Genomic DNA, 10,017 nt, shown 5'->3' with positions numbered 1-10,017 from the left:
TGCTTTTAATTTCAAATAATTTACCTTATTATTACTTTTTGTGGGATTATTTTCTACCATATGGTGACTTATTTGATAAGAAATGAAATTCAATCGAAATAAATATTATTTTACCTGCAATTTAGCCCCCAAAATGGAGTTTTAGAAATGTAGGCAAAAATGAGTTGTGTTGTGCGGGTGGTCTATACTCCAATTTTGTTGTTAATTCATAGACATTTTTGTAACTATAGATTTTGTCAAAAAAACTTCAAATTTCATTTTCATAAACTATAAACATGTATCCACTCTTTGATATTATCCATTATCCCATATTTTCATAACATTCGTCTTCATAGCCGTTTGATTCTGAAATCAGCCTGATTTTTCGCAAAATTTTAAACTTTAGAGCTCGGGCGGCAGTGGTTAATATTATCCGATTTGAAAAAAACTTTGTGTGCGAGATCCTTATATCATTTCGCACCTTTCCCGCATAGGGCGAATTTGATCAGGAAAAAAAAACTTTTTTCGGCCCACCCTAATGTACACACCCATCAAATGTTACATTTTCAGATTTGCAGAATGATTAAACAATGCTATTGAAACTGATTATTTATACAATCAATGCAAAGTAACCAAATTCACAATAAATCTCAGGCAGAAATGATGTAAAATTCTATTAAGATATATTCAGATTGGCAAGAGAATTATGAATACATGATGAAGGCCGCCACACCTCCGGGATTATTTCCAATGTTTGTACATTCATACAACCTCAATTACATCGGCTACTGGATTAGCTGAACCTGCAATTAAAAATATGCATAAATTCTTTAGCTATATTAAACCTAAATAGGAATTATTTGACAATTTCAATGGGCAGAATCTGTGTGATATATCAAATGCTTAGCATCACCAATCAAGATAAACCTCTAGATATTTATGAAAAATGCTATCACTTAAGTTTCTACTTCATCAGGAGAACAATGAATGAGAAATTTCAATTTCGAGTTCATTTGAAGTTCGTCGCTAATTAAACAAGTGATTGAATGCAAGATATTCAGAATAGGAGGGCTGATTACTTTCTTTGACCACCACAAAATGCATGAATTTCTGTTGGATGTGTCAAAAGGTGTCACACTTCAAGCAGTAGCCCAATGGTCTATCCACTAGGCCACCGCACTTCCACACTGGTGGTAAACAGAGTTGGTCCTTATCAAATTGGGAACAATTTATTACACATATACAAAATAATCCTATTCCATTTAATGTTGTCTAAAATATGCAATTTTTTTGTCACCCTTTAATGCCAAAACAATGAAAGTAATGAAATTGAATTTTTGCAAGCTAGTATTTGAGTAACTTGACATTATGGTGCACATGTGTGGTACAATATAGGTGCATACTTTTGTTTGCTATGTATTGTAGTGGTGTGACATATGCGTGCACCTAGTGTACATATAGCCTAAAATAGATTGTTTATTGTATCGTATGCAATAACCTTAATGAGTGTTATTCACATTGATTAAAATTGAAGTGATAATTGTAACGAAAGACAGATATGTTGAGTCAAAGGGGGAAATTCATTGACAGATCATGAGTTCTGGGCGAGTAGTTAGTAGGAAACCACCATATGTGCCACAAACTTTCATCGCCTTATACAGGGTAATTACTTATTTTTTTCAAATTGCAAAAAAGACGAACACATGATTGATCATGATGAATACATTCACAAAGAAGCAATGAAAGGGGCACTAACTTGAAAAAAAATGAAAGAGGCACCAACTTGATCATAGCATAGATCATAGCATGATCACAGCATAGCAAGGAGCTGTTGCTTCAGCAAAGTTGTAATCACAAAAACAAATATAAAAAACACCTACGAGCAAAAAAAATGAACAAGAGCAAAATGAAAAATGATATTAACTAGAGATTTCTGTAACTCAGCAAAAACTAATTAGAATGTTCCCTCCACTTTCTAAGAGATTAGTTGACATGAATGGGCTATGAAACAAGAAAAAACATATTCTGGGCATGTAAAGTGGTTCATTAATACACATCAACTTATGCTTTTACAACAATATTTTTATGACTAAGCATTTTATTTCTTAATAAGATCAATTAAGGTGTATGTCAACCCATCAACAGAGGAAGAAGTTCGTGTTCTTTTTTTGCTGAGTAAGTGCTGTTACTGGTCATCGCTAATGATCATAATAACTTTTCGGTCGATAATTGAATTATTGCTAAGCATTCCTTTCACAACATGAGACGCCAGTCCAGACGTAAGGCCAGTATAATAACTTAACAATTTTGCATTTTAGATCTAATTTCCACAATTTGTAGAAAACAACATTAATTTGCCAATGCTTGGTTGAGAACCACAAATTCCTGTACATGTGTTATGATTTTTAACTAATGTCGAATTTCGGTGGCTAAGAGTGCCATGCGTATCTCCGCTCTAAATAGACCTAATATCTGAACACCAAGTGTTCAATGAAGCACAAAATTCACTCACATCGCACAACTTGTACCGCGAATTGGCACAAAAATTTTTGTACCATTATGTCAATACACAAAAATGTTCACCAGCGATGGTACGCAGGGATGAAAAGAGTTCCGAAAAAGAACGGATATTTTTTAATATCTTACTTCATTACGATAAGCATTATCACTCATGACAAAATTCAACATAGTATAATACAATTTTAGCACTGATAAGGATAAGTAACAAATAACCAGTACACTGCCGCACATGAGTCCACCTGCTGCACGCGGCACATACATAGACAATTAACAAGGTTGACCATGCACTTCAAGCCAATGATATAGATATTACTAATGATTGACTATTTTGCAACTTACCGGTGGAATGTGAGTCCACGTATCTTTTTACCGGGGCAATTACTGCACCCGTAAGCCGCGCAGCAAACCATCTGCGAAGGTTGAATAAACATGTCGTTTTCTAGATTGAATACTCACTTTTTAAAGGAGATAATAATATACCAGTATTAAGATGAATTCTAGAAGATCAGCATACCTTCAGAATGCTTCAGCAGCCTCGGTATACTGAAAATCAGGTGATTTTCTTAACACGTACCTTTATGGGAAAACGAGCGAGCGAGGTAACGGAATATGGCGGACGTACAAAAGCGCATCGGGTAAACAGCTTTCTGCTGGCTTCACTTTTTTCACCTAACGCCCTCTCCAGATGCTCTATGACCGATACCGTTATCCGGACAGTTTACGAGCACATGGTCGACTGTGTTGTGGTGAAGTTGTTGGTTGCGGAGAAAACTGTTATTTATTTGAGTATTATTTAACCTGTGCTAAATGCCCGCAGTGACGAATTAAGTAATTCGTGCATCCATTCAGTGATAGTGAAAGTCGTGAAGTGATATTTGTTTTTGAGTGTTTTTATTTAATAATTTATTGTGTCTCTTTAAGTTTTTGAGCAAGTACTGAGATTTGTATTATGCGTATGTGCGTTACGTCGCCAATAAGAACCGACAAACATTGTCAGAGGACTGTCTTTCTTGTAGGTTTGTTTGTGAGAAGTGAAATCATCGTGTTCATAAATATTCTTTAAAGGCGTGTTTCTCTTTTAAAATCACACGTATTATATTGACATAGTGCAGAATCCGAGTTGTATTAATTTAAGGAAGTACATATTTCTTTGATGAAGGCATGTGAAATATTTGTTGGTGTAGTGGTTGTTCTGTTAATGATGACAAAGCTTGCTTTTCTGCAACTATTCAAGATTTTTATACCCAATGGAATATGTTGAAAAGCACAATAAAAGTTTTTCTTACAATCATTCAAATGAATTTCAACTTTTAATTCCATTTTAACATAAATTATCTCTATCTCTATTATGTCCAACTTAGCAACAGCGAACAGTTAAGGAACAAAGTATGCGCATAGGGAGAGAACAGACAAATAACCGTCTTTCCACATTGTCACAGACAAGGAACAGACAAGGCGTTCCAATTTACATTCTACGAACAGTCGCCTGCCTGTTCTCTCTTGGTCAAGGAACAGGGAACAAACAACCTAAGAAAACAGGCAATGAACTGACAGCGCACAGTCCCCTGCCTGTTCATTGTCTGTGGTCCAACAGGTAAGGAACAGAGAATGCCGCTTTCTTAACAGGGAGGGAACAGGCAAGTAACCCTTTTTTCACAGACAAGGAACAGACAAGGCGTTCCAATTTACATTCTACGAACAGTAGCCTGCCTGTTCTCTCTTGGTCAGGGAACAGGGAACGAACAGCCAACTGACAGACAATGAACAGACTTTATTGTTACAGAAATCGACAGGGTACCGGCACTAAAATGAAATGCGTATATACGGCCAAAGACACACAAATGAAAGCAGAATGATATCATGAACACATTTATTCATTGGAAGAGCAAAAAATTTAATAATAACTATCATGAAACACCTTACATTGCATTATAACACAATAATATATCCACCTCTCTACGGTCTGCATCTATGCAACACTAAACTCTCTTCACACAATCACTTCACAACAAAGATCGTTGCTAATAATGCACGGTAAGGTTAATCATAAATGTATAAACACTTGCAAAAATAAGACATCCATCTCTGTGCAGTGGATACATAGGCATTGGTAATGATTTCAACGCATCAATTTGTACCGTCACTACAACAGTCTCTCGCAACATCAATAATAATCACTGTTTTCGGGGTTTTTCTTCTCACTAGTAATGACTTCATGCAAAATAAGATTTCACGTGATATAAAATGATTGAAAGCAACATTTTTCTTCTCCAAATAATGAAATCAACTAGTTAACGCGATCGATAGTTCACTCCGAAACATATATGTTTAGTCACGAAATTTGTTACTCATGCCCACTACTTTGTTAAGAATACAATAATTGAAGGCTTCAAATAATTTACGCAGCATTCCGGACCTCATTAAAGAAAATAATTACGCAAAACAACAAAAATAGTCAACACTTTTCTTGTTTACCACTCAATCGCTAGCCGTGTCAAGAAAGACTGATGGGATAGAACAAAAGATTAGCGACACGCGCCACTTGGTTCACGGCGGTTCATAGGAATTCCCATGGCCCTATGGGAATTCCCTATGTATTTTGATGGTAGCTAGCTGAAGCGCGGGGTTCGAGGGCGCGCTTCGCGAAGCTACCGTGGTAGCTAGTTTGAAGCTACGGAAGTAGCTTCAAATCCCATAGAGAATAAGGGTTGGAGCCTAATAAGCTACCGGTAGCATCTGCAAGCTCCCTTCTCCGGAGCTTCAGCGTTAGAGAATACAAGTGGGAGCAAGTAGCTTAATTAAGCATCTTTCCACCAGAAAGCTACCGCGCTTCGAGTTAGAGAATAGACCCCCTGAAGACGCTAGCTGCAACGCCGGCGAAACTGTCGTCTAGAAGATGATTCGACGCGGAGGTCAACGCGAAAACCCTGCTACGCATGCATACGTACAAGAGGCTGTCAAATTAGCAAAACCATCCACATACCAACGGGGAGAACAGCTATCCACTCTCAAACATCTGGAAGAGACTCTTACCCAAACGGACCAATCAGAACACACCTAGCCAAACCAAGGGCTACTTAGTGTGGGAAAAAATCTGCATCAAACACTTTGCACCTGAAGATGCTATCCGCAATGCCGGCAAAACTGTCAATACCACTGTACCTATTTTGACAAAATATAATTTATCTGTACAGTAGAAAGATATTGGGGTGGAGAATAAAAGAAGCAACAGAGATCCCAATGGAGGAGAAGAATTTAAATATTACAATTTAAATCATCAACAGCAGAAGAACTTACTCGGTTGGAAACTCAAGAAGAAGTCATCTCAACAGTTACACAGCTTTCTCAGATTGTCCAAATTGTGTGTACAAAACGTGAACAGCTGACTTAAGAAAACTATTTTTTGCAAGCAGAGTAAATACTCTGGCATAAATCCATTGGAAGAACTTCAAGAACAAAAAATTATTGTAACTATTGGAGAGAGAGTTAACCGTTCAAAACAGCTGAGACACTCTGAAAAATGTTTAAGACATTTTGTATCACATCTAATTCTGAATTTTCCCTCTCACAGAATTTTCAATGTTCCTTTTCCAGCAAGATGAATGCATATGATAAACAACCCAACCGCTTAGATGGACGCATATTAGTGGCTGTGGTATGATATTTGAAGGAGGCGACCTGCAGCCGAGGTGATTTTTGTGACATTAGGGAAGGGCAGGGAGGTGTAGAGCGAGGAGGGAAACCCAGCGTCGACTTTAGCCAATTCTGTTGACAAAAGATGTCATGGTGACACGCACTTGGACGGTGAAGAAATTAACCTCGATCTACTCCAGGAAGGTATGTATATCCTCTTCAATCCCAGTGTGTTTCATTTATATGCTACGATTGGTTTTTTTTATCATTACCTGATCTTAAGAGTGACACCAGCAGCTGGGTGCCGCTCATATCGTCTTCTACACATTCCACGCTTCTAAATCTAACCTTCCAACCCCTCAATTCGAGGACTTTTGTTTTTTTTATATTTTTTTTCACAAAACCTTATCAAATATTTCTCTGTACCTATTATAATTAAACGTTACAGTGGTGTATATCGGCAGTGTATATGCTCTATTTACTGCATCTTGGTACTGAATAGCTTATCCTATGTGTATTAGAGAAAATCATTCGTATGAAAACTCATACAAAAAAAATAACAATAAGAGTCGTCCATTGTAAGTTTTTCATATGTAGAACAGAAACTTCCTCCCAAACATCCAACTTTCAAAAGTGGATGCACGGAGGACTATCATTCTCGTCTCCTGTATTTCCGCTAAGGTAAAGAGCAAGATCAAATGACCTCTCCTATCTTCAGACCACATCTTTCTTCTTACACGACCAGAATTTAACTGGTCACCGATCCCGGGGATGCCGGTACGTGTGAAAACGGCCTAAAAATACTTAAATAATTAGAAAGGGGTACGGGAATAAAAAAAGGTTGGGAACCGCTGCGTTTTACAGACTTCGACAAAAATAAATATGGACAAAGTAGGCAACCGGCAAATGCATGTGTGCAAAGTAGTGCAGCGTGTAGTTCAGGATAAATGCTTCGTGAAATTTGTAAAAATTAAGACTTAAGTTCTGTCCATATTCACCTGCAGTTAGGGACCTAAATCCCACGATTAAGGCAGAAATATAGAAATTATATCTCTGTAGTTGACCAAGCAGCCAAAAGTTTGCATAATTTTTTTAATACTTTCTATTTACACTCTGTACCAAATAAATTTTCATACTAACACATTCCGTGCTGAACGTTTTTTTAAAAAATGACAATTGGCAAAAATTTGTATTTTTTTTATCATTATTTCAACAATGTGATCTTATGATTTGCGATGCTGGTTACATGTTTTCTCACATATTTTTCCAAAAACAACCCTTGTAATCTAATCTGAAATCTATCACCGCTTCTGCAAGAATATAATCCATCCTTCTGATAGAATTGATTCTTAATAATCTGAATGCTTCACCATTCTGGGTCATAGTCCCTTGGGAAATTTTGTTCTACATTCACAAACAAAATGAATAGGCTATAAGTTAGACAACATCACGGAAGTATACATCCACACGACCTCCAGGGATTTTGATGAAATTTTGAGAAGAGATGTGCACGGATATCGAATGGGCGCCTTGATGGTTTTATATTCAGCAATATATGACTCAATACATAATTCCTTTGACGAAGTTCTGCAACCTTCCGAAATACGGTACTGGTACGAAGGCAAATTTGAAAGATAATATCGCCAATAGTAATTTTACAGAAGAGATGATACTAAGCCACTTTGTGAAGCTACACGGTGCTCCATGAAATGAGGCAATGAAATATTATTGTCCGTGAATAATACCATGCTGATAAGTTGATGCAAAAGTGGAGACAAATTTATGGCAGTAGGCAGTGATGTAACTAGGTATATGCATTGGGAGGCGATGGAATGGCCTGGGGAGGCAAGACAACACCCCCTTAAGAAAATTTTGAAAAATGACATGCCAGGAAATACATTCTACATCATTTTAGCACTAAAAACTGAACTTTAAGCAGATGCAGTTATTATATGGTGAAACTAGTCCATAGTTTTAAATATTTTTTTAATTTCTCTAACGGTTTGGGGCGCGGGTAGGGGGATCTATCCCCCTAATACGCCCTCAGAGTTATGCCACTGATAGTAAGAGCCTTTTGTTCGGAGTTTCTTATATCAGGAGTGAAGAGCATAAAAAAAGGAAATGTTTGTACACAACAACATGCGAAAAGAATCACACAAAATAATTCACTATCTCAATCTATTCGATTAACTCAAGCATTCTCCTGCAAACAGGCGCTTTTGATGAACACTGAAAATAGGGCATCATTATTGGGCCAATTCTAAAGTAAACGACCAAGTAGACATTTCCACAAATGTTTCCCCTTAGTGGAAGTTTTTCACTATCTGAAAACACTTAATAAATTTTCAATCGTAGGGAAATAAGTCCATAACAATGGAGGAAAATGAGGTCTTTGCCTGGCGAATATTATTAATGGATGACATTTCATCCACTCAGTGGAAGCCATCTCTGGAGAGGCTTGTCAACTGGTCGTTTGCAGTTAGAAGTTTAAACTTTACGTTGCACACTTGAAACAATTCCTATACTAATGTTGAAAATCAATATTGTAATGAATAATTTGTTATCAATTACAAAAAATTTGTTTCGTTCCTCTACATTATTTGCGAAAGGCAATAAATACCTAAGATACATAACATCAAATATTTTGTTGCCAATAATGAAATACCTCTTCTCCTTTCAAGCCTAATGTATCTCCCATTTGACAAATTGCAATGAACATTACTGCTGTTGAGACTCATAAAAAGAAAAAGCTGAAAGCTCGCATGGATAATTGTAAAACAGTTATTGCCAGACAACACTCATATATTTCACAGTTAAGGAGAGCCAAGAGGGCAACAAAAACCTTGAAATCTATGAACTTAAAATTAATGGGGGAAAATTCAAATCTAGGGAATCTTTCATCCTCACACAAATGCAATTGAGCCACTAGAAGTTCAGTCCATGGAGTAAGGAGGAACAGAATTTTGCGAAATCTCTGAATTTTAAGTCCCCTACGGTGTAAAGATTCCCATTTGAAAAGCTCACGATTCCAGCTGTTTCAATTCTTAAGGTCTGGGTAGCTAGCTTATCCAAATATATGACCGAGTTTAAAGAGTTATTTTCCCAAAAGCTAGCGCTCAAGGTGTCCGTGATGTCTCAAAAATGCAGTTTGCATAATTTTATTTGGCGAGATGTCCCTCATGGCATATTTTCATTATTCAAACTCAATGGATCTAATCAAGGGATTTGAACATCTGGGACATCTTGGCAGGACAAAAAATGTTGTGAAGTAAGCATCAGTCTTTCATGTAAGGGACAAAACTGAAAAATACCTGTTGCATATTTAACATCCGAAAAAGGGACTTGGGTGCACCCAATTAAAAAGGATATTGTATGATCTAATCAAAAAGATTTTGGACGTGGGATTAAGTCCACAATGTTTTATTTGTGATCAGGGAAGCTCAAACAGAAAAGCACTTGAAGACATGGGTGTCTCATTTGAAAAACCTTATTTCAAAATAAAAAATAGACAAAATTAGTGCATAGGTGATGTGCCTCATCTTTTCAAATCCTTAAGGAATAACATGCATGCTAGTGACTTTGTCGACGATGGAAAAATAATTTCCTTTGCAAGTATCCGTTGTGTTTATAGGAGAGACACTTTGAGCTCAACCACAAGAGCGATGTGGAAATAAACACCGGGTCATTTAAGGCCAAATGCCTTTCCGAAGGTGTCAGTGAAGCTGCCTACTAAAGTATTCAGTTTGTCCGTCACCACCTCAATCCGTGCGAGTCACTCCACCTCAGAGCTGACACTATCATCTGCTACCGCTACTGCGGACTTCATTGAGCTGATCAACAATCTTTTAGATTATTTCTACTGTATAGATACCTTTTTCTCAACTT

General features: G+C 37.0%; 1 long non-coding RNA gene across 1 annotated transcript; it reads right to left on the bottom strand.

Moving 5' to 3' along the window:
* Positions 1–708: 708 nt before the first annotated feature.
* LOC124170171 lies at positions 709–3,098 on the bottom strand. Its single transcript, XR_006867339.1, has 3 exons — positions 3,014–3,098; positions 2,839–2,909; positions 709–782 (listed from the first exon to the last, which is right to left on the bottom strand). It is a non-coding gene; the product is annotated as an uncharacterized LOC124170171 (long non-coding RNA).
* Between the last annotated feature and the right edge of the window lie 6,919 nt (positions 3,099–10,017).

Source organism: Ischnura elegans, chromosome 13, assembly GCF_921293095.1.
Source record: "Ischnura elegans chromosome 13, ioIscEleg1.1, whole genome shotgun sequence".
In the NCBI taxonomy this organism is placed as follows: Eukaryota; Metazoa; Arthropoda; class Insecta; order Odonata; family Coenagrionidae; genus Ischnura; species Ischnura elegans.
This window is presented reverse-complemented; position numbering and strand designations above follow the sequence as displayed.